We start from the raw sequence: 22,770 nt of genomic DNA, 5'->3' as shown, positions 1-22,770 counted from the left end.
CCCACAGGACCTCAGGGCAGTAATGAAGCCCCTGAAGAAACACATCCAACAGTCCCTATTCCATACACCCTACTGGCCACTCTCTATCCACCAGGACCTGGTATTCTGTGTTAAGATTTATAAGATGCCTTCTGGGGCTTCCCTGGCAGTCCAGTGATTAAAACTTTGCCTTCAGATGCAGGGGTTGCAAGTTTGATCCCTGGCCAGGGAACTAAGATCCCAAAATGCCTCTAGAACAAAAAAAATACCTGAAAAAACAGATGCAATATTGTAACAAATTCAATAAAGACTTTAAAGACGATCCACATCCCCACCAAAAAAATCTTTTTTAAAAGCACTTTAAAAAAAAGACACACCTCCTATATTCCATTTGCCCCAAAGTCACACGGAATTTTTGCTTTTGAGTGGCAGGACCCAAAGACTCAACAAAAACAATACTTCCAGACAGTACTGCTCTAAGAATTCAAAAATTCCCTCATCATCTTTGGGGAAACAGCTAAAGGCCTAAAAGATCTACATCTGAAGGAGGGATCACCTCCTCCAAAATGTAGACAACAGTCTGATCACCAGGCCTACTAAGGAAGCTTCGGATAAAAAATACTATAACCACCCCCAAACCACCTAGCCAATAAAGTGTATGCAGTGTCCAAGAAAAGGGTTCAGATATCACAAACCAGGATCACCCACCTGGCAGCATTCTCAACAGAAGGTCAGGGAAGCCCACCTTAGGAGATGGGAGATGCATATGTAGCCTCACCCCTCCTAGAATTAGAAGACTTCTTGGGGGTCTCCTGGGGATGGCAGCACCTGGATCCCCAGCCCTAGTCTAGTAGCTAAGCCTCTACTTGAAATGTTGAATGGAAAGGATGATGATCCTTCTAATGGAAACCAGAATTCAAAGGGGCCTTTCAAGAATTGAAATAGCAATTCCTTCAGGCCCCCGTCCTGGCCCTCCCAGACTGAGCTACTTCAACAGAGATCCAGGAGGCCAGCAGCGGCCAGTTAATGACCACAGGAGATACTTCTTTCCCCAACTGCAGCTTGTCAAGGATAAGGGAGGCTCATCAAAGAACTCACTCCAGGAGGGAAGCCCTATATCATTGGTTAGCAGGGTCACGGTAACTCCTGGCATGAAAGGTATAATCAGTGGGATTGTCGAAACACGCCTGACTCCCTTCTCCACCAAAGCCCCAGATAAGGACCATTCAGATCAGGGGGACATACCCTGGAGAAGACTGACATACTGATCTCATGCTGAGGGCAGCTGGCAATTTCAGGTATCTCTTGGTGCTAGTAAACACATTTTTTGAGTGGATAGAAGAATTCCCCGCTACAATTGAAACAGCAGCTGAAGCAGCTAAGGCAGTAGTAAGAGAGAGAATCCCCAGGTTTGGGCTCCCAGGATCCCTACAACAAATGATGGTCCAGGACTTGAATCTCAAGTGACAAAGGGGATGGCTGGACCTTCCTCTCAGCCCAGAGACCTCAATCAATAGAGAAAATAGATCAAATCAGATCGGGAAACAGGTGTTAGCCAAGCTATGTCAGGAAACTCTGACTGCCCTACTCCACATGCGGTCAGCTCCAGGTTAAGTGCCCTTGAACTTAATGGGAAATGAACTCCCATTTCCATAGCTGGAGAGAAAAGACACCTCAGTCCCCTTGAAATGGAACAACTCAAGTGTGCGCTCCAGTTAGGAGAAACCAGGAAAGCTCTCATGGAATATGGGACCCAGTTGCTGCTTGCACTCACTGACCCAGCCCCAGCCTTCCAGCCAGGAGCCTAGGCGCATCTGAAAATCTGGAAAACCAGCAGCCTGCAAGCCCTGCTCACCCCTAAGTGGAGCAGACGCCACCTGGTGACCTTCACCACCCTCCCTGCTCTGAAGTCGCAGGGGCCACTCCATGGGGACACTATACTCTAGCGAAGAGGCCCCCAAGCCCCAGCCTCCAGAGAAACAAGCTGGGGCCATGGGCCCCTTGACCACTCGCGTGAACCATGCTCTGACCTGGAGCTTCTTTTCCGAAATACCACCAAAATGGGCCAGGGACACTCAGGTGCATCCAGCCCAAAGACCTGGAGTCCTGCCTTTTCAGGAGAATGTGACAGGTAACCACCGGTCTCTTGTTGATATCTGAGCATGTATCTTAAACCATCTCCTTTGTCTCCAAGAGGTTAGACAAATGGGAGTGGAGGGATTCATCACCAGCAAAGCCAATGCACAATTCCAGGAGAATAAAAGCAGAATCTGGGTAATAAAATCAAGTCTGACCTTTTCTTCTTTTCCTCAGTGCTGAGTCTAGTGTCGCTGGCTCACAGGCAGCCATGGACAAAGACCTCGAACCCGGCACTTCAGACCAGGGTTCCTGATGGGTAGTGGCTGCACTTACACCTGGGCTCAGGGCTGTGCGCAAAGAGCCCCGCCCCCTCACTGCTGACCGGGACCCTATAAAGCAGCCCCGCCCACAGCCTACAGGACAGCCTGTGCTCTGGACCAGGAGCTCACACCTCTCTGTTCTCTGATCAGGGAATAAAGCTTTCCTTTGCTTCCGAATCTGACTCAGTCTCGTTCTGTTGACTCAAACAACACCAGGCAGGTGGCCCTCCTTGGGGCCAACTCGGAAGGTTCAGTGACACGTGACTGCTCTTCCCACCTGGCAGCAGAGAGGAAGCACCCTCCCTTCCACTTCTTGGGTGGTGTGAGATGAAGCCACCTAAAACAGAAAATTTAAATAAGTACCAAAGTCTCATAATATAATACCACAAAGTTCCAGGTTGCATTAATAAATTACTCATTATATCAAGAACCAGGTAGATCTCAAACTGAATGAAAAAGACAATCAATAGAGGACAATATCAAGATACCATCGGTAATAGAATTCTCATAGATGTGAAGCGAACATCATAAAAATGCTTCATTGATTATAAGCACTCTGATAGTGAATAAAATAGAGCAGCTCAACAGAGAAATAGAAGGTGTAAGCAAGAGCCAAATAGAAATTATAATAACCAAATTAAAAACTCAATAGTAGGGCTCTACAGCTGAGTGGAGAGCCCAGATGAAAGAATCAGTGAACTGATAGATAGAAATTACCCAAACAGAACAACAGAGAGAAAATTCTGAGGTGAAGAAATGAATCACCAACATATTGCTGGTGGGAATGAAGAATGATTTGGCATTTATATATAAAAATATATTTATATTTATATATATATATTACATGCAACTGCCATATAACCCAGTGATTGCATTTCTAAGTATTTAGCCTAGAGAAATGAAAATTTATGTTCTCACAAAAACCTGTACAAAAATATTTACAGCAGCTTTATTCATAATAGGGGCTTTCCTGGTGGCTCAGATGGTAAAGAATTTGGAGTGTGGGAGACCCAGGTTCAATCCCTGGGGTGGAAAGATCCCCTAGAGAAGGGAATGGCAGTATTCTTGCTTGAAGAAGCCCATGGACAGAGGACCCTGGCAGGCTGAAGTCTATAGGGTCACAAAGAGTCAGACACGACTGAATGACTTTCACTTCACTTATTCATAACAAGCAACAATAAGACCAGATGTCCTTCAATGAGTGAATGGTCAAACAAAAGGCAGTATACATCCACACCATGAAACACTACCCAGCAATGAACAAGAGCAAACTATAGACACATACCCTGGTTGAATTTCCAAGGAATTATGAATGGAAAATCCAATCCTAAAAGGTTGCATATTATGCCACTTATGTGACATTCTTGGAACGACAAAATTATAGGAATGGAGACTAGGTTAGTGGTTGGCAGCAGTTTTAAGGAAAGAGCGAGAGTGAGGAGGATAAAAGAGTGATGAGATATCCTTGTAGTGGTGATGGAAATGCCCCATGCCTTCACTGATGGATGCCCATGTCCTAGTGGTGATATTGTCTAGGGTTTTGCAAGATGTTACCATTGGGAGAAACTGGGTAAAGGGTACAATAGACCCTCTCTGTATGAGATCTTACAACTGCATCTGAATTGATAATTACCCCAAAATGAAAAGTTTAAATGAATTTGTAAAAAAAAAAAAAAAAAAGACAAATCACTGACTAGGAGAGGTTATTTGAAATTTTGTATTTGAAATTTTGTATTGTTCTGTACAATATTCTTAAAGGATATTTTCATTAGATATATAATTGGGGGTTGACATTCTTTTTTCTTCAGCATTTTAAAGATGTGTTTTCACTATTTCTGACCTCATTGGTTCTGGTTAAGTCTGCACCCATGTGAATAATTTTCCTCAGTTCAGTTCAGTCCCTCAGTCATGTCCAACTCTTTGCAACCCCATGGACTGCAGCATGCCAGACTTCCCTGTCCCATCACCAACTCCTGGAGTTTACTCAGACTCATGTCCATTGAGCCGGTGATGGCATCCAACCATCTCATCCGGTCACCCCCTTCTCCTCCCACATTCAATCTTTCCCAGCATCAGGATCTTTTCCAATGAGTCAGTTCTTCACATCCAGTGGCCAAAGTATTCGAGCTTCACCTTCAACATCAGTCCTTCCAATGAATATTCAGGACTGATTTCCTTTAGGATGGACTGGTTGAATCTCCTTGCAGTCCAAGGGACTCTCAAGTCTTCTCCAACACCACAGTTCAAAAGCACCAATTCTTCAACGCTCAGCTTTCTTTATGGTGCAAGTCTCACATCCATACATGACTGCTGGAAAGACCATAGCTTTGACTAGATGGATCTTTTTTGGTAAAATAATGTTTCTGCTTTTTAATATGTTGTCTGGGGTTGTCATAGCTTTTCTTCCAAGGAGCAAGTTTTAATTTCATGGCTGCAGTCACCATCTGCAGTGATTTTGGAGCCCAAGAAAATAGTCTGTCACTCTTTCCACTGTTTCCCCATCTATTTGGGGAATCAGATGCCATAATCTTTGTGTGGTTTTTTATTTGTATTTTACTTTTTTTAATTTTTAATTAAATTACTTTATTTATTTTAATTGGAGGCTAATTACTTTACAATATTGTAGTGGTTTTTGCCATGCATTGACATGAATCGGTCATGGGTGTACATGTGTTCCCATCCTGAACCCCCTCCCACCACCCTCCCCATCCCATCCCTCAGGGTCATCCCAGTGCACCAGGATCTTTGTTTCCTGAATGTTGAGTTTTAAGCCAGGTTTTTCCACTCTTCTCTTTCACTTTCATCAAGAGGCTCTTTAGTTCCTCTTCACTTTCTGCCATGAGGGTGGTGTCATCTGCATATCTGAGGTTATTGATATTTATCCCGGCAATCTTGAGGCTTGTACTTCATCCAGACTGGCATTTTGCATGATGCACCCTGCATGTAAGTTAAATAAGGAGGGTGACAATATAGAGCCTTGACATACTCCTTTCCCAATTTGGAACCAGTCTGTTATTCCATGTCCACTTCTAACTGTTGCTTCTTGATCTGCATACAGATTTCTCAGGAGGCAGGTAAGAGGTTCTGGTAATTTTCCTGCCTTTGAGTAAAGTGTTTTTCTCTCTGTGTTTTTAAGACTTTCTCTTTGGTTTTCATAGATCTCACTGTAATGTGCCTAGATGTGGCTTCCTTTATAAATTTCTTGTTTGGGATATGCTAAATCTCTCATAATTATGAGTTTATATATTTCCACAGATTTGGAAAGTTTTTTCTCACTGTTTCTTCTAATATTTCTTGTGCTTCATTCTCTTTTGTTTTCTCCTTTGGAGAGTCCAAGTCTATGTATGTCAGACTTTTTTGTATTAGTTCATAGTCTCTGAAGCTCTATTAACATTTCTTTTTCAGTTTCTTTTTCTTTTTTTGGAGGAGGGAGGGACTCCTTTTCAGATTGAATGATCTTTTGTTTGTTTTTGGTCACTCTTCGAAGCCTTTACATAGTTGGTATTTTTAGCTTTATTGAGATATCATTGATATATGATAAGCTGCATATATGTTAAGGTATAATTTGATGTGCTTTGGGATATGTTTATACCAATGAAACATCTATCAAGAAGATAAGCAACCTATCTATCACAGTCAGAGTATTCTCATGCCCCTTCTAACCCATCACCCTACTCTCTTCCACAACCTCTGTCCACTGATATCCTTTCTATAACTATAGATTAATTTGCATTTTCTAGAATAATGTTGACTATAGCTTCCCAGGTGGTGCAGTAGTAAAAAATCCAGTGCAGGAGATGCAAGAGATACAGGTTTGATCTCTGGATTGGGAAGATCCCCTAAAGAAGAAAATAGCAGGCCTCTCCAATCTTCTTGCCTGGGAAATCCCATGGACAGAGGAGCCTGGCGGGCTACAGTCCGTGAGATCGCAAAGAGTTGGACACGACTGAGCGACAGAGCATGCACACACACACACACGAGAAGTCCCTAAAGCTTGGGGCCTGCCTGATAATGTTATCACAGAAGGAATGTCATGATGATTTCCTCCACTGCACTAACCTGGAGCTGCCTCTCCATAGCCCAGTATTAGGAACATCTCAGGCAAAGAGGTGAAGACAGCTCCCAGGGGACTGGCAAGCTTGGAGGGAAATGGCAGGTGCGGTTTTGTGCGGGATCAACTTAGCTAAGCTGGAGCTGAGTTTCCCAGAATCCCCTTTCTGTATGGTTTTGTTAAGATTGGCTGCAGGGAAACTTGTACATAACTTGAATGGGGAAACTGAAGTAGCACCCTTGAAGCCCAAGATGGAGGGACCTGCGCATGGCTGCCAACATGCAGGCCTCCTTCTCCACGAGGGTGGGGTATGGGGGGCGTGGCTGGGCCTATGGTTCCCCCAGCTCCTCTGAGCTCCAGGCCAGAGCCAGATGCAGCTCAGTAAGGAGAGGGCCAGCTTCTTCCGTGGGTTTCCCAGGCCTCCTGGGTGAGGGACAGGCACAGGTCCAGGTTGTCTTCATGGGTTCTAGTTGGTTCTTGCAGGTCTGGCTTGCCTCTCTGTCCTTTTTCACATCTGGGCTTTTCCCTGACCGCCAGCCCTGCTGGCCTACAGCAAAGTTATGCCCACCACCAGACAACAGAGTCAAGCTTCCCATGGACATTTCACCAGTTCCCATCACTATAAAAACATCCAGTGCCCACAAAAGTCTTTTATTCCACATCACTCGTCATGGCTCTGCTTCTTGAAATGAACCTTGAGTGATATCGCCTGGCAGGCTGCAGTGACCCTGTCTGATTGACGGGAGGGAAGGACCTTTTTCATTGCTTTGGAAAACAAAATTCCAAGTGATGAGCTTACTTAAAAAATTTACAGAGCTCTCAGCAAATAAGTGGACAATTCCTTATTGTTAGAATTATCTCCTAGGAAGCAACTCTTAAGAACCTCAAACTTAAATCTGACACATATTTCTTGATAAACATAGCTACAGGACTTCCTTTAAATACTTTGCAAAAATTCTGGACTTTTAGGAAAATAAAAGAAGTCAACCTCCAATCAAAGTATAACATTAACCTCAAATTATTTCTATTTAGCTATATCCTCCCCCCACACTGCCTTTTACAAAGCCACTTGAGAAATTCCTTTTGACAGGGGATATTATTACAGTTTGTAATGCCCAACATCAGGGCAAGACTTTTTTTCCTCTTTTGTAAAATCAATTTGAGTTATTTACAATGAACTTAAAAACCATGAACTTTAATGAAAAAGCTTGACAGGTTTGATGTATGATAGACTCAAGTTTCAAAAAAAAAAAATTTTTTTTTTCTTTTTTTGGCCGTGGAATAAAAACATGGGTCTAGCCACTCGGTCTCTTCTCATAGAGCAGTGAAACAGAGTTGCCTGGTGATTATAAAATTTCTACAGAAAACTAGTTAACAAAAGAGATGTAAATGTTTTTCCATCAATGGAATAATGTAGCCAGAGGGGGCTTCGTTTCTCCCCAACAAATAGAATCGGTTTTTGTGTGTTTGTCTGCAAGCTAGTTACTGATTACATTACGTCGTTTATTCTGTCCAAGTAGCTCCTAATAATTATTTTTCAGGAGAACCACAAAATAGATAGGTACAGCATGCTCTCGCCAAACACTGGATTCTGGCCACAGATGGCTTGACTTACACGATGTTATTCAACACATTCCTTTGGACCTTCCATTGCGGTTGCACCCCAGCTCCTTGTTTTGTTAATGACTTTGCAGTCGTTGTAAGCAGTTTCTCAGAAGTAATCTTCAGCCCAGTGTTTACTTTGACCACTGGCTGTTGATTTAGAAGGAACTCTTTTTTCAAAGGAAATCCCTCCACTTTTCCTGTGCCTACAGGCAAGGCAGAATAATTGTCGTGGCACCCGGCCCCATGCGTTTAGAGCTTTGAAATGATCACAAAATTACTTTTCCCCTTTCATTTATTTTCCTCTTAAATCCTGTTTTACAGTAATCATTCAAATGACTTCACTACATGGTCAGCCAAATAATGGCTTTAGGAGGCTGGCTATTTTAAATAGTGAGGACTAAATAGCCACTTCTCAGTACAAACCTTTTAAAAAGTATTTTTTTAATGAACATGAAATGTCTAGAATATGAATGCAAATGCATCAGAAATGCAATTACACTTTTTCTAAAAACCTTTTATGCAAAAAAAAAAGTAGATTTTATTCCTTACTTGTAACTTCCTTAAAGATTGTATTTGTAAATGTCTCCGCATGAAATAAAAAGGAAAAGAATACAGCAAGATTAGAAAGGAAAACATCTTTTAGAATGGTTAGAGATATCTACCTAGTGACTTTCTAATTAATATTAAATTATTGACTTCACAATATAAATATCAAATTAGTTCCTTAGCTGAGAGAATCTCTACACCCTGTGTTATATCGCTTTCATAAATTCTTTGACTCTGTTAAGTCTCTGTATGACGATGTCATTCATTGAGATTAATATTTAAACTACAGAAAGAATAAAACTTGGCTCACTCTAAATTTGTTAGACTTTTCCTTAAACTTGGTAATTTCTGTTCAACAGCCCTTCCCTCCCTGAACTATGACAGTATGCTGTGCTGTGCTAAGTTGCTTCAGCCATGTCCGACTCTTTGCGACCCTACAGACCGTGGCCCGCCAGGCTCCTCTGTCTAGGGCATTCTCCAGGCAAGAATGCTGGAGTGGGTTGCCCATGCCTTCTCCAGGCGATCTTCCTGACCCAGGGATGGAACCCACATCTCTTTCATCTCCTGCATTGGCAGGTAGGCTCTTTACCACTAGCGCCACCTGACAACAACCAGTTCAGTTCAGTTACTCAGTTGTCTGACTCTTTGCAACCCCATGGACTGCAGCACACCAGGCTTCCCTATCCATTACAAACTCCCGGAGCTTGCTCAAACTCATGTTCATCAAGTCGGTGATGCCATCCAACCATCTCATCCTCTGTCATCCCCTTCTCCTCCTGCCTTCAACCTTTCCCAGCATCAGGGTCTTCTCCAATGAGTCAGCTCTTTGCATCAGGTGGCCAAAGACAGATAGATGCTGGGTGAGAACATGCCTCTTGACTGGGCTTGGGCGAAGATGGGCTCAGGGAGCCCTTTAATTGCTGAAGTGACTCACAAGTCCTATGATGTCCAAGAGGCTGGTAAAGCTAGAAATACTCAGATATAGTCAGAAGGAATTTAAATAATTGGTTAACTTTGTCATTTAAAAATTGTATTAAAAATTTTGGGGGTCTAAGATAACAAATTTGTGAAATGTTTCATATTTTTTATGTGTGTACGTACAGCTGATTCATATTGTTGTACAGCAGAAGCTAACAACACTATAAAGCTGCTGCTGCTGCTGCTGCAGCTAAGTCACTTCAGTCGTGTCCGACTCTGTGCGACCCCATAGACGGCAGCCCGACAGGCTCCCCTGTCCCTGGGATTCTCCAGGTAAGAACACTGGAGTGGGTCGCCATTTCCTTCTCCAATGCATGAAAGTGAAAAGTGAAAGTGAAGTCGCTCAGTCGTGTCCGACTCTTAGCGACCCCATGGACTGCAGCCTACCAGGCTCCTCCGTCCATGGGATTTTCCAGGCAAGAGTACTGGAGTGGGGTGCCATTGCCTTCTCCGCACTATAAATCTACTTCAATTAAAACATAAATTTAAAAAAATTGGGAGGGGGATAAATGTTTTGTTTGGAAAATGTCCAGATGTAGGAAGAATGCCAGAACTAGAAAATCACCATTTGGCAGTAATCGTTTCAGTTAAGAATCATCAACTGCTAAAATTCGTGGATGAAAACAACATGAGAAAAAAGATATCTGCACAGTTTCAACATATCTTTGCCCGTGTTGTTATTGTTCAGTTGCTAAGTCGTGTCTGACTCTTTGCGACCCCAAGGACTGCAGCATACCAGGCTCCCCTGTCCTTCACTATCTCCCAGAGTTTGCACAAATTCACGTCCACTGAGTCGGTGATGCCATCCAACCATCAACCATCTCATCCTTTGTCGACCCCTTCTCCTCCTGCCCTCAGTCTTTCCCAGCAAAAGGGTCTTTTCCAGTGAGTAGGCCCATTGCATCAGGTGGCCAAAGTATTGGCGCTTCAGCAACAGTCCTTCCAATGAATATTCAGGGTTGATTTCCTTCAAGATTGACTGGTTTGATCTCCTTGCTGTCCAAGGGACTCTCAAGAATCTTCTCCAGCACCACAAATCGAAAGCATCAATTCTTCAGCACACAGCCTTCTTTATGGTCCAACTCTCACAGCCGTAGATGACTACTGGAAAAACCATAGCTTAGACTATATATCTCCCCCATAGGCTACTTATTAATTACAAATGAGGAAAAGGATTAAATTCCAGTGGAGAAGCCCAGCCTCACTGAAGACAGTTCTTTTGCCTCTTTCCTGTTTGCCCATTTCCATTCCCCTGTAACCTTGAAAGAGCCTAATTAACCTGTTGATACTTTCCTACATAAAAGGAAGAATAAAGAATTAAGTAGTTAAAGAATGACTAGCTCTCTCCCCTCAAGAACACCCTTAGCAATCTTGCAGGCAGATCCTGTGGGCGAGATCACTTGGGAAGACAGAGTCAGCCAGTGTGCTCACAGTGGACAAGGATGCAGAACCCCACCTCCTGCCTTGACGACCACTAAGATTCTTTGCCCGTTAAAACCTGTCGCGGCTGGGACTTCCCTCATGGTCTAGTGGTTAAGAATCTTCCTTGCGATGCAGGGGAGATAGATTCCATCCCTGGTCAGGGCAGTAAGATCCCATATGCCACAGAAGCCCGCCAGACACAACTAAGACAGTCTGCATATTGCAACTGGGACCCACGTGGCAAAATAAATAAATATCAAAACAAAAACTGCGTGACTGAGCAGAAACCTTGGAGATGGTCTCAGGATGTGAGTTCACCTTCTCACTAGCTTGATGACTTTTCTGATTAAAGCACCTTTCCTTTCTGTTGACACCTGCCTCTCCAGTTACTGGATTTGGAGCGGTGAGCAGCCGAACCTGAGTTCCGTAATGTTACCACTTGAACCAGAGGTCCAGGTTAACTTCATGAATCAGGGAACAAAGCAACACATGTGCTTCCGAGGAGACACGGAAGTTTTCTGACAGCCCTACCACAAGTGTGGAACTGAATCTGATCACGGAGAAACATCAGAAACATCCAGATTGGAGGATGTTCTATAAAACAGCTGGCTTGTATTCGTCAGAAGAATCATGAAAGACAAAGACTGGCTGGAGGGCTCCTGATTAAAGATGACCAAATAGACATGGTGACTAAATGCAATTCACTGTGGAAACGACCATCTGAGTCTGACAGAGGGGATACAAAGTTCAGAGATTCAGAGGCTGGCCTACAACATCAGTTTATAATGTGACCCATCTATGGGATCCAAACAGAGGCACATGGGTCAAAAATCAAAAACTGATTTTTGTTGGAGGCAATTTTGTATAGTGAAAACCTATGAATTTTAATAGAACAAAAGTCACGGGCTACTGAATACTGTATTGGGCAACACATAGGCTGAGTGGGGAAGTAGAAAAGATGCACACAGGTGGGGACGCCAGAGGAGCTGTCCCTGTCACCCCCTCCACCAGCCCCCTGAATGCTGTGACAGCTGATCCTGGCATAGAGTGCGGTTACCACACTGTGTAAGGATCAGCGTTCGCCTGAAACAGCACTGCTATTCACGACAGCCGAGACATGGAAGCAACCTAAATGTGCACCAATAGGCGAATGGATTACGAAGATGTGGTGTATACAGTGGAATACTACTCAAAAAAGATAAAAAATGAAATAAGGCCATTTGCAGCAATACAGATGCACCTAGAGATTATCATACTAAGTGAAGTAAATCAAAAAGAGAAAGACAAATACTGTATGATATTGCTTATACGTGGAATCTAAAATATGACACAAATGAACTTAACTATGAGAGAGAAACAGACTGACAGACACAAAAAACAGACTTGTAGTGGCCAAGGAGAAGGGGCAAAGGGGAGGGGTGGGAGTTTGGGATTAGCAGCTGCAAACTATTACATATAGGGTGGAGACACAACAAGGTCCTGCGGTAGAGCAGAGCAAACTGTAGTCAACAGTCTGTGATAAACCATAATAGTAAAAAACATGAAAAAGAATGCAAATCCCTTTGCCATACTGCAGAAATTAACACAACACTGTAAATCAAATACTCTGGAATAACATTTTTTTAATGCATTTCTCTTTCCCACAAATGCCTGAGATGAGGATGAAAGCTTAAAACCTTCATTTTGCAAAGTTTGGAAGTTGTTTTTTGACGTCAGGAAAATAGGAATGTTGGGAGCTGAATGCTTTCTTGCTTTGGGACAACCGTTTTAGTCCATTTAATTCTGATTACACTTGGCTTCAATATGAGATTTAAGTGAATTTAGAGTACTTAGCAGTCTCTCTGTTTTTCTATGGCCTTGGTCCCAGACACTTACAAAACATCAGCTGTGCATTTCTGAGAGACAGTTGCACACACAGAGGTCCAGGTCTTGGCAGACCTGCTGGGAAACCGAGACAGATAGAAAGAGAGGACTCGGATCTGTGGTCACGCTCTGCTATAGTATCCAAAAGCAAAACTGCTTCAAGGGAGAGCATTAGACAGTGAGTGTTAAACAAAGTTTCCAGAGCCAAAATATCTACCAAGTGGGGATGCAGTGACTCGTGGTTTCGCATCTAAGGCGGACAGGGAAGACTGTTGGCCGTATGCTGATTCGGTTCTATTTTAGCCATTTCCTTCATCGGTGCCTAATTAGTAGAAACTTCCCCAAAGGAGCTAAGGTTCACTAAGGCTTTTCATTTGCAGGGGAGAGAGAAACTGCTGAAGGGGAGCCTGACAGTGAATTGTTCAAACTATATCTCTGTTCAGTGTGTCCAATACATTCTTGAGGCAGGTGCTCGAATTCACAGGCTCTTTAGAGAGAATTTAGCAGCCCCAGGAATATACTGGGTAAGAAGAAAGGAGGGGCCGGGGGTGGGGTGGGGGAACCCCCAGCATGAACTGCTAGGAGGGAAAAAGCTAATGGCAGGAACTTGCCTGCCTGCCGGGGAGAGGTGCAGCTGTCAGAGCGCTAAGGTAATGAGTCTCAGACCAAAGTGGATTTTGCAGCAGAACTGTGCTCTCCGATAAATAGCGGAGCTTGAACTCCAGCACCACCCCGCTATTCCGTGGTAATGCCCCCATTTTGGCACTGACTGGGTGGTCTTAAGCCCACTGCCACCCTGGTTACACCGGCCACACCAATCAAGGCCCCGCAGCTGAGACCCTGCCTGACCTGACTCAGGAGCCTCTTTCAAACTCTGATTCGCTCGTCTGTGTGGGATGCTTTTTTCACTACTTTTATTTATGGGATTACATAAATGAGCCATTAAAAATGTAAATCTTCAGGACAGTGGAATAATACAGATTTAAACAATCAGCTCAGGGGCGGTACAGTACAGAAACAGCCCTGCACCCACCCTATCGGCAAATCGTGACTATGGCAACAATAGGGGGTGACGGCAAGGACCGAGGGGAGAGGGACAAAACATCCCACATGGTGGCCGTCACTGGCACCAGAGAAAGATTAGGGTGTTCTTTTTTTTTTTTTTCTAAAAAGAGTATTAGAACAATGATGAAGATGTGCCATTATGATCAACAAAGGAGGGGGCATCCCTCACACGCTGCAGTCAGGCACAGCACAGAGTTGAGAAGTTTATCCCCCCCTCATGGCAAAGTATTTAACCCTTTTGTGGCTTTTTTGCAGAAGCTAAGGAAAAAAAGGGAAGGGGATGAGTTGGGACAGAATCACTCTCATCTCCTCGTCCAGTTGTGATACTTTTAGGTTAATGTTTTTAACTCTGTTCCTACAAGTGAAATCTCGGGGAGCCTCCCCTCCGCATAGTCAGACCAGAGCCACCGTCGCCATCTTGCTGCACTGAAGGGCGGCAGGGCGATGTGGGGTGGTGGGCGACCTGACAACCTGGAGGGCCCCCAAACCGCAGTGGGTCCTGAGGCCCCTCTGCAGAGCTGGAAACCACTGTCCTCTGCCAAGGTCCCTACCCCGCCCCTCCCACGACCATCCTGCGGCTCCGACGTGGAAAGGGGCAGCATACTGGGAAGGGTGCCATGGGGAACACGCAGCACGGTGGGCGAGAGGCCGGGGTACCCGGCGGAGCGGGTGCCCCAGGGAGAGGCGACTTGCTGTGAGCCCAGGTGAAACTCTCCCTCGAGTCACACCCCTGTGGGCAGGTAGGGACAAGGGCCCCTTCAGAGCCTGTCCCCTTATAGTGTGCTCGCTAGCACCCTCAGTCTAGAAGTTCAGGTCGGGCGGGTGACGATTACCGCTGCCTCTGTCCCTTGGAGATCAGCTAGGCCTGACCTCTGCGTCCTGGTCTCCTGAGCAGCCTTTCTCTTGGGGCTGCCTCATTGCCTCTCTGTCTGTATCCCCCAGCCCCAAATTCACTCTTTGGACCCACCTTCCTCACTGGCTTCTTCTCCTATTGTGCCCTTGTAAACGTCCAGCCAATATCCAGAGAGGTGGCTCGGAGCTTTGTAAGATACAGTCCTACTTCCCGAAGCCCAACCAGACTGGGGAGGACGGGGCCAGTTCATAGCTCTCTGGGGAGGCTGTGGAGAGGGGACGACATGCACCAAATGAGCCCTCCCACCCAGCTCACTGAAAGCTCCTGATCACAGAACTCTTGGACCTCTGAACTCAGAAGTTGTGATGACCCTCCAGAGAAAGGGTTCTCAACCTCTACCACGTGCTGGGACCATCTCCAGGACATGAGGAAATCCCGAGTCCTGGGTCCAGCCCCGGACATTCTGATTTGGTCAGCCAGTGCAGAACCTTGGAATCGGGTGGAGAACCAACGGTCTGGAGATAAAACGGCTGTGTGAGAACTGTCTAAATGGGCACAGCGCTTTCATCCTGGGTGTCATAGCAACTGCACTGTCACAGTTTAGGACAGTTGGGCGCAGAGTTGGCAGAGGGGTGTGGACAGCATGCGGGCAGAGCCCTGCAGAGTCGGACGGACTAGCTGGGTTAAGCCAACTTAATGTGAGCTAACAAAAACCATCACTAAGCAACACAAGTTGGGAATAATATCGCTGATGCTAAATCCATGTGCACCAAAGAGGCTCTGCAGGAGAAGGTTGAGGTTGTATGTGTGTGTACATGTGTATGTGTGTGCATGCATGCATGCGTGTGTGGCATGTGTGCATGTTCGTGTGTGTGTATGTGAGTGTGCATGTGTGTGCATACATGCGTGTGTGTGTGTGTGTTGGGGAGGGTCTGGGATGACAGGATGGATGAAACAGGCAGACAGAGAGGGAAGCACTCACTGGAGGAAAGGCTGAAGTCCCTGCCCCCACTCTGTTGCTCTTTCCCCTCCTGGGGCCTTGGCTTTGGCACTGCTCCGTCCCACCTCCCACTACTGTGTGATGCTTCCCCATCAGCTACAGTAACGTGGTCCTACCCAAAGCTCTTCCCCAGAGCCCCATCCGAAAGACACTCCTGTATTCACAGAGGACACACACAACACAAAGGGCTCACAAGGAGACGACACATTTTCAAGGTGCACATAGATAGTAAAAGAGGTTAGGAGTGACCACAGTTAACCCTCAGCCATATACATAAGGAATGGAAAGTCAGGCTACAGAAAATCCAGAGGTATTTTCTAGTAAGTTCTGGAATGCAATTTTTTCTTTATCATACCTGTAACAGCAGATTGGGAATCTTTTGAGGGCAGAGACTATGCTTAATGTTTTTATTCTGGTAAGAAAGGAACTTGCTTGTAATAGGAATGGTGCATTAATCTTTGCTGCACAATAATTATTCAGTTTAGTTCAGTCGCTCAGTCATGTCCAACTCTGCAACCCCATGAATCGCAGCACGCCAGGCCTCCCTGTCCATCACCAACTCCCGGAGTTCACCCAAACTCATGTGCGCCGAGTCGGTGATGCCATCCAGCCATCTCATCCTCTGTCATCCCCTTCTCCTCCTGCCCTCAATCCCTCCCAGCATCAGAGTCTTTTCCAATGAGTCAACTCTTCGCATGAGGTGGCCAAAGTACTGGAGTTTCAGCTTTAGCATCAGTCCTTCCAAAGAAATCCCAGAGGAGGGAGGAGGGTTCAGGATGGGGAACACATGTATACCTGTGGTGGATTCATTTCAATATTTGGCAAAACCAAAAAAATATTGTAAAGTTTAAAAATAAAATAAAATTTAAAAAAATAAAAAAAATAAAAAACAAAGAAATCCCAGGGCTGATCTCCTTCAGAATGGACTGGTTGGATCTCCTTGCAGTCCATGCGACTCTCAAGAGTCTTCTCCAACACTACACTTCAAAAGCATAAATTCTTTGGCGCTCAGCTTTCTTCACAGTCCAACTCTCACATCCATACATGACCACTGGAAAAACCATAGCCTTGACTAGATGGACCTTTGTTGGCAAAGTACTGTCTCTGCTTTTGAATATGCTATCTAGGTTGGTCATAACTTTCCTTCCAAGGAGTAAGCGTCTTTTAATTTCATGGCTGCAGTCACCATCTGTAGTGATTTTGGAGCCCAAAAAAATAAAGTCTAACACTGTTTCCACTGTTTCCCCATCTATTTCCCATGAAGTGATGGGACCAGATGCCATGATCTTCGTTTTCTGAACGTTGAGTTTTAAGCCAACTTTTTCACTCTCCTCTTTCACTTTCATCAAGAGGCTTTTTAGTTCCTCTTCACTTTCTGCCATAAGGGTGGTGTTATCTGCATATCTGAGGCTATTGATATTTCTCCTGGCAATCTGGATTCCATCTTGTGCTTCTTCCAGTCCAGTGTTTCTCATGAGGTACTCTGCATATAAGTTAAATAAGCAGGGTGACAATATACAGCCTTAATGTACTCCTTTTCCTATTTGGAACCAGTCTGTTGTTCCATGTCCAGTTCTAACTGTTGCTTCCTGACCTGCATATAGGTTTCTCAAGAGGCAGGTTAGGTGGTCTGGTATTCCCATCTCTTTCAGAATTTTCCACAGTTTATTGCAGTCCACACAGTAAAAGGCTTTGGCATAGTCAATAAAACAGAAATAGATGTTTTCTGGAACTCTCTTGCTTTTTCCGTGATCCAGCGGATGTTGGCAATTTGATCTCTGGTTCCTCTGCCTTTTCTAAAACCAGCTTGAACATCTGGAAGTTCACGGTTCATGTATTGCTAAAGCCTGGCTTGGAGAATTTTGAGTATTACTTTACTAGCGTGTGAGATGAGTGCAATTGTGCAGTAGTTTGAGCATTCTTTGGCATTGCCTTTCTTTGGGATTGGAATACAAACTGACCTTTTCCAGTCCTGTGGCCACTGCTGAGTTTTCCAAATTTGCTGGCATATTGAGTGCAGCACTTTCACAGCATCATCTTTCAGGATTTGAAATAGCTCAACTGGAATTCCATCACCTCCACTAGCTTTGTTCGTAGTGATGCTTTCTAAGGCCCACTTGACTTCACATTCCAGGATGTCTGGCTCTAGGTGAGTGATCACACCATTGTGATTATCTGGGTCATGAAGATCTTTTTTGTATAGTTCTGTGTATTCTTGCCACCTCTTCTTAATATCTTCTGCTTCTGTTAGGTCCATACCATTTCTGTCCTTTATTGAGCCCATCTTTGCATGAAATGTTCCCTTGGTATCTCTAATTTTCTTGAGAAGCTCTCTAATCTTTCCCATTCTGTTGTTTTCTTCTATTTCTTTGCATTGATCATTGAGGAAGGCTTTCTTATCTCTCCTTGCTATTCTTTGGAACTCTGCATTCAGATGCTTATATCTTTCCTTTTCTCCTTTGCTTTTTGCTTCTCTTCTTTTCACAGCTATTTGTAAGGCCTTCCCAGACAGCCATTTTGCTTTTTTGCATTTCTTTTCCTTGGGGATGGTCTTGATCTCTGTCTCCTGTACAATGTCACGAACCTCCATCCATAGTTCATCAGGCACTTTATCTATCAGATCTAGTCCCTTAAATCTATTTCTCACTTCCACTGTATAATCATAAGGGATTTGATTTAGGTCATACCTGTATGGTCTAATGGTTTTCCCTACTTTCTTCAATTTAAGTCTGAATTTGGCAATAAGGAGTTCATGATCTGAGCCACAGTCAGCTCCTGGTCTTGTTTTTGCTGACTGTATAGAGCTTCTCCATCTTTGGCTGCAAAGAATATAATCAATCTGATTTCGGTGTTGACCATCTGGTGATGTCCATGTGTAGAGTCTTCTCTTGTGTTGTTGGAAGAGGGTGTTTGCTATGACCAGTGCGTTCTCTTGGCAAAACTCTATTAGTCTTTGCCCTGCTTCATTCCGTATTCCAAGGCCAAATTTGCCTGTTACTCCAGGTGTTTCTTGACTTCCTACTTTTGCATTCCAGTCCCCTATAATGAAAAGGACATCTTTTTTGGGTGTTAGTTCTAAAAGGTCTTGTAGATCTTTATAGAACAGTTCAACTTCAGCTTCTTCAGCGTTACTGGTTGGGGCATAGGCTTAGATTAAGGGGAAATCGAAACTGCAATGAGGTACCATCTCATACCGATCAGAATGGCCATCATTAAAAAGTCTACAAATAATAAATGCTGGTGAGGGTGTGGAGGAAAGGGAACCCTCCTACACTGTTGGAATGTAAACCGGTGCAGCCACTATGGAAAACAATATGGAGGGTCCTCACAAAATGAAAGCAGAATTGCCATATGATCCAGCAATCCCACTCCCCAGAATATATCTGGAAAAAAACTATAACTGAAAAAGATCCATGCACCTCTATGTTCATAGCAGCACTATTCATAATCGCCAAGTTATGGAAAGAGCTTAAATGTCTGTCAGCAGACAGATGGATAGAGAATATGCATAAAGAACATAATGGAATACTATTCGGCCATTAAAGTGAGCAAAATAATGCCATTTGCAGCAACATGGATGGACCTAGAGATTATCACACTGAGTGAAGTCAGAAAGAGAAAGAAAAATACCATATTCCACGTATCACTTATATGTGAAATCTAAAATACCACACAAATAAACATATCTTCAAACAGAAACAGACTCACAGACATAGGGAACAGACTTGCGGCTGCCAGGGGGAGGGGATGTGGGGGCGATGCATTGAGAACAAGGTCCTACTGTGCAGGACAGAGAACTATATTCAATATCCTATGATTAGTCATAATATTATTTCTGATTATTGTTTATCCGTTGTGCATATAATAACATCCACTAACTCTAAATTCTGAAACCATTGCCCACCCCCCAGTCTCCTCCCCTTGGCGGCTACAAGTCTGCTCTCTATGTATGGGCTTCCCTGATAGCTCAGATGGTAAAGAATCAGCCTGCAATGGCAGGAGACCCCAGTTCAATTCCTGGGTTGGGAAGCTCCCCTGGAGAAGGGATAGGCTATCCACTCCAGTATTCTTGGGCTTCCCTTGTGGCTCAGCTGGTAAAGAATCTGCCTGCAATGTGGGAGACCTGGGTTCAATACCTGGGTTGGGAAGATCCCCTGGAAAAGGGAAGGCTACCCACTCCGGTATTCTTACCTGGAGAATCCCATGGACAGAGGAGCCTGGTGGGCTTCCATCCATGGGGTCACAAAGAGTTGCACACGACTAAGTGCCTTTCACTCACGTCACTTACTCCTCAATATGCATAACTGAGTCATTTTGCTGAACAGTAGAAATTAACACAACATTGTAAATCAACTATCCGTTTATAAAATTTAAAAAACCTTTGCTGCATAAATTAAATAAATGATCTACTCACTCAGAAATTTGGGGGAGGGGGGCTGGACTAGAATACTCCAACTATCCTGAATTCCTTATTTCCAGAAAGCCTTCTGTTCTCTTGGACCTCCACACCTTTGCACTCTTGGTTGCATCTATTTGGAATTCTCTGTCATGTCCTGGCCTCTCTCCCTCCTCCAGGATCCAAATTCCAAACTGCAATCAGCCTCCAGTTTCAGCCAAGTGAGGCTCTCCCTACCATCTGACCCTCCCTCTGCCCTTGGACTCACTCCATCCCCCGGAGCACACTGTTGTGAAGCATCTTTCTGTTTCTCTGTCTCCCACTGAAGTACATGCTCAGTGAGCCTCCAGGACGCTTTTATCTATTGGCCTCAGTGCCTGGCACTGTGGTACATTAATCTATAAATTTTGTGCATAAATGAATGAGTGAACACAGAAATACCTATTAGTTAAGGTGTACATAGTTAAAAATTAACTTAAGAACCCTGGGTCCCTAAGTATAGAAGTTATTGGGCAGTTTACTTTTTGCAAGTGTTGCCTTTCCTATTTTGGTTCTAGTTCAGTTCAGTTCAGTCTCTCAGTCATGTCCAACTCTTTGCGACCCCATGAATTGCAGCACACCAGGCCTCCCTGTCCATCACCAACTCCCGGAGTTCACTCAGACTCATGTCCATAGAGTCGGTGATGTCATCCAGCCATCTCATCCTCTGTCATCCCCTTCTCCTCCTGCCCCCAATCCCTCCCAGCTTCAGAGTCTTTTCCATTGAGTCAACTCTTCACATGAGGTGGCCAAAGTATTGGAGTTTCAGTTTTAGCATCAGTCCTTCCAAAGAACACCCAGGACTGATCTCCTTCAGAATGGACTGGTTGGATCTCCTTGCAGTCCATGCGACTCTCAAGAGTCTTCTCCAACACCACAGTTCAAAAGCATCAATTCTTCGGTGCTCAGCTTTCTTCACCATCCAACTCTCACATCCATATATGACCACAGGAAAAACCATAGCCTTGACTAGACGGACCTTTGTTGGCAAAGTAATGTCTCTGCTTTTCAATATGCTATCTAGGTTGGTCATAACTTTCCTTCCAAGGAGTAAGCGTCTTTTAATTTCATGGCTGCAATCACCATCTGCAGTGATTTTGGAGCCCCCAAAAATAAAGTCTAACACTGTTTCCACTGTTTCCCCATCTATTTGCCATGGATTTTAAATAAATGAATGGATCAAGTTACTGGGATAATAAAAATAACCAGCACATTAGTGCTTTGCATACAGAATACTTCCTACTCCAGACTTTATGTTTGACTTACTTTAGTCTGGATATCCCACACCTTCTGATGAGAGATATCATGATTATTTATTGTTGCTTAAATATATTAATACATCTAATCAATTTTGTACAAAAATCAAAACCATTATGTGAGTTGGAGAAGAGAGGTTTTTTGCTCAATTTAGAGCTTGTACAAAGATATGATTTTTCTATGAAACAACATCAAAAGATATAAGAGGGCTTCCCTGATGGTTCAGTGGTAAAGAATCTGCCTGCCAATGCAGGAGACATGGGTTCAATCCCTGACTTGGGAAGATCCCACATGCCAGGCAGCAACTAAGCCCATGTGCCACAACTACTGAGCCTGCGTCCTGGAGCCCATGTGCTGCAACTGTTAAAGCCGGTGCATGCTGAAGCCCCTGCTCCACAACAGGAGAAGCCCCCGCAATGAGAAGCCTGCACATAGCAATTAGAGAGTAGCCCCTACTTGCTGAAACTAGAGAAAAGTCCTCTCAGCAACAAAGATCTAGCACAGCCAAAAATAAATAAATAAAATTATTTTTTAAAAAGATCTGGGAAACAAAAAACTGTAAGTCTTGAAGAAAGATACTTTCTGTTGAAATTGCTCCTATAAAAGCTTCTTTTCAATCCTATTTTCTATAAATTAGGGCTACAGAGCAGGAAGCAGGATAGCTCATCCAAAACTTTGTGGCCAGAGGCAATCATTTTCATTTTCTAAATGTTTTTCCATGTTGAGAGAAATGAAAACTTCCTTATTATGAAAACCATCCTCTTGGATTCTTCTTCTTTTCAGGTTGGGGAGCATCATTAAGTGATGTGGAGTTCACAAGGCTAAGTTTTTTATTGTGAGCCGAATGGTTTAAAGAGTGAGGATTAGGCCCAAATTGATTTCTTTTTGCTTCTTCAATCCTCGAGTTGGGAGAGAAGCCTTTTGATGATACGATATGAAAAGTGGTGCCTTCTGCCAGGGCTGTGTTAATCTGATGGTGAGGGTGATGGTGATGACGGTGAGAATGGTGAGGATGATGGTGAAGATAGCAATGATCATGGTGAAGACGCTGGTGGTAAAGAAGGGGAGGAAGAAGGAGACAGGGAAAGAAGAGAAGGACGAAGAGCAGAAGAGCTACCTATCCAGCTGTTGTTCATCTCCATTATGCTGCATTTATTGCTGAACCTGATGGCAACACTGATTATTTTTCTTAATATTAGCAATATTGTGAAACTACAGAAGATTCTGGAAGAATTTCTACTTGGTCTTTTGTGATAAGTCAGGAATGTTCACTTGGGTAATGCTCTGTCGTTTTGTCTTGTCCGTTTTCTGGGCCCT

General features: G+C 44.1%; 1 long non-coding RNA gene across 1 annotated transcript; it reads left to right on the top strand.

The window, feature by feature from the left end:
* Positions 1 to 693: 693 nt before the first annotated feature.
* On the top strand, positions 694 to 2,633 carry LOC129624487 (uncharacterized). The gene is made up of 2 exons (XR_008700985.1): positions 694 to 2,110; positions 2,293 to 2,633. It is a non-coding gene; the product is annotated as an uncharacterized LOC129624487 (long non-coding RNA).
* The last annotated feature ends 20,137 nt before the right edge of the window (positions 2,634 to 22,770 follow it).

The sequence above is a fragment of the Bubalus kerabau genome, chromosome 12, assembly GCF_029407905.1.
Source record: "Bubalus kerabau isolate K-KA32 ecotype Philippines breed swamp buffalo chromosome 12, PCC_UOA_SB_1v2, whole genome shotgun sequence".
Classification (NCBI taxonomy): Eukaryota; Metazoa; Chordata; class Mammalia; order Artiodactyla; family Bovidae; genus Bubalus; species Bubalus kerabau.
Note: the sequence above shows the minus strand (reverse complement) of the source record. Positions and strands in the feature narration are given on the sequence as shown.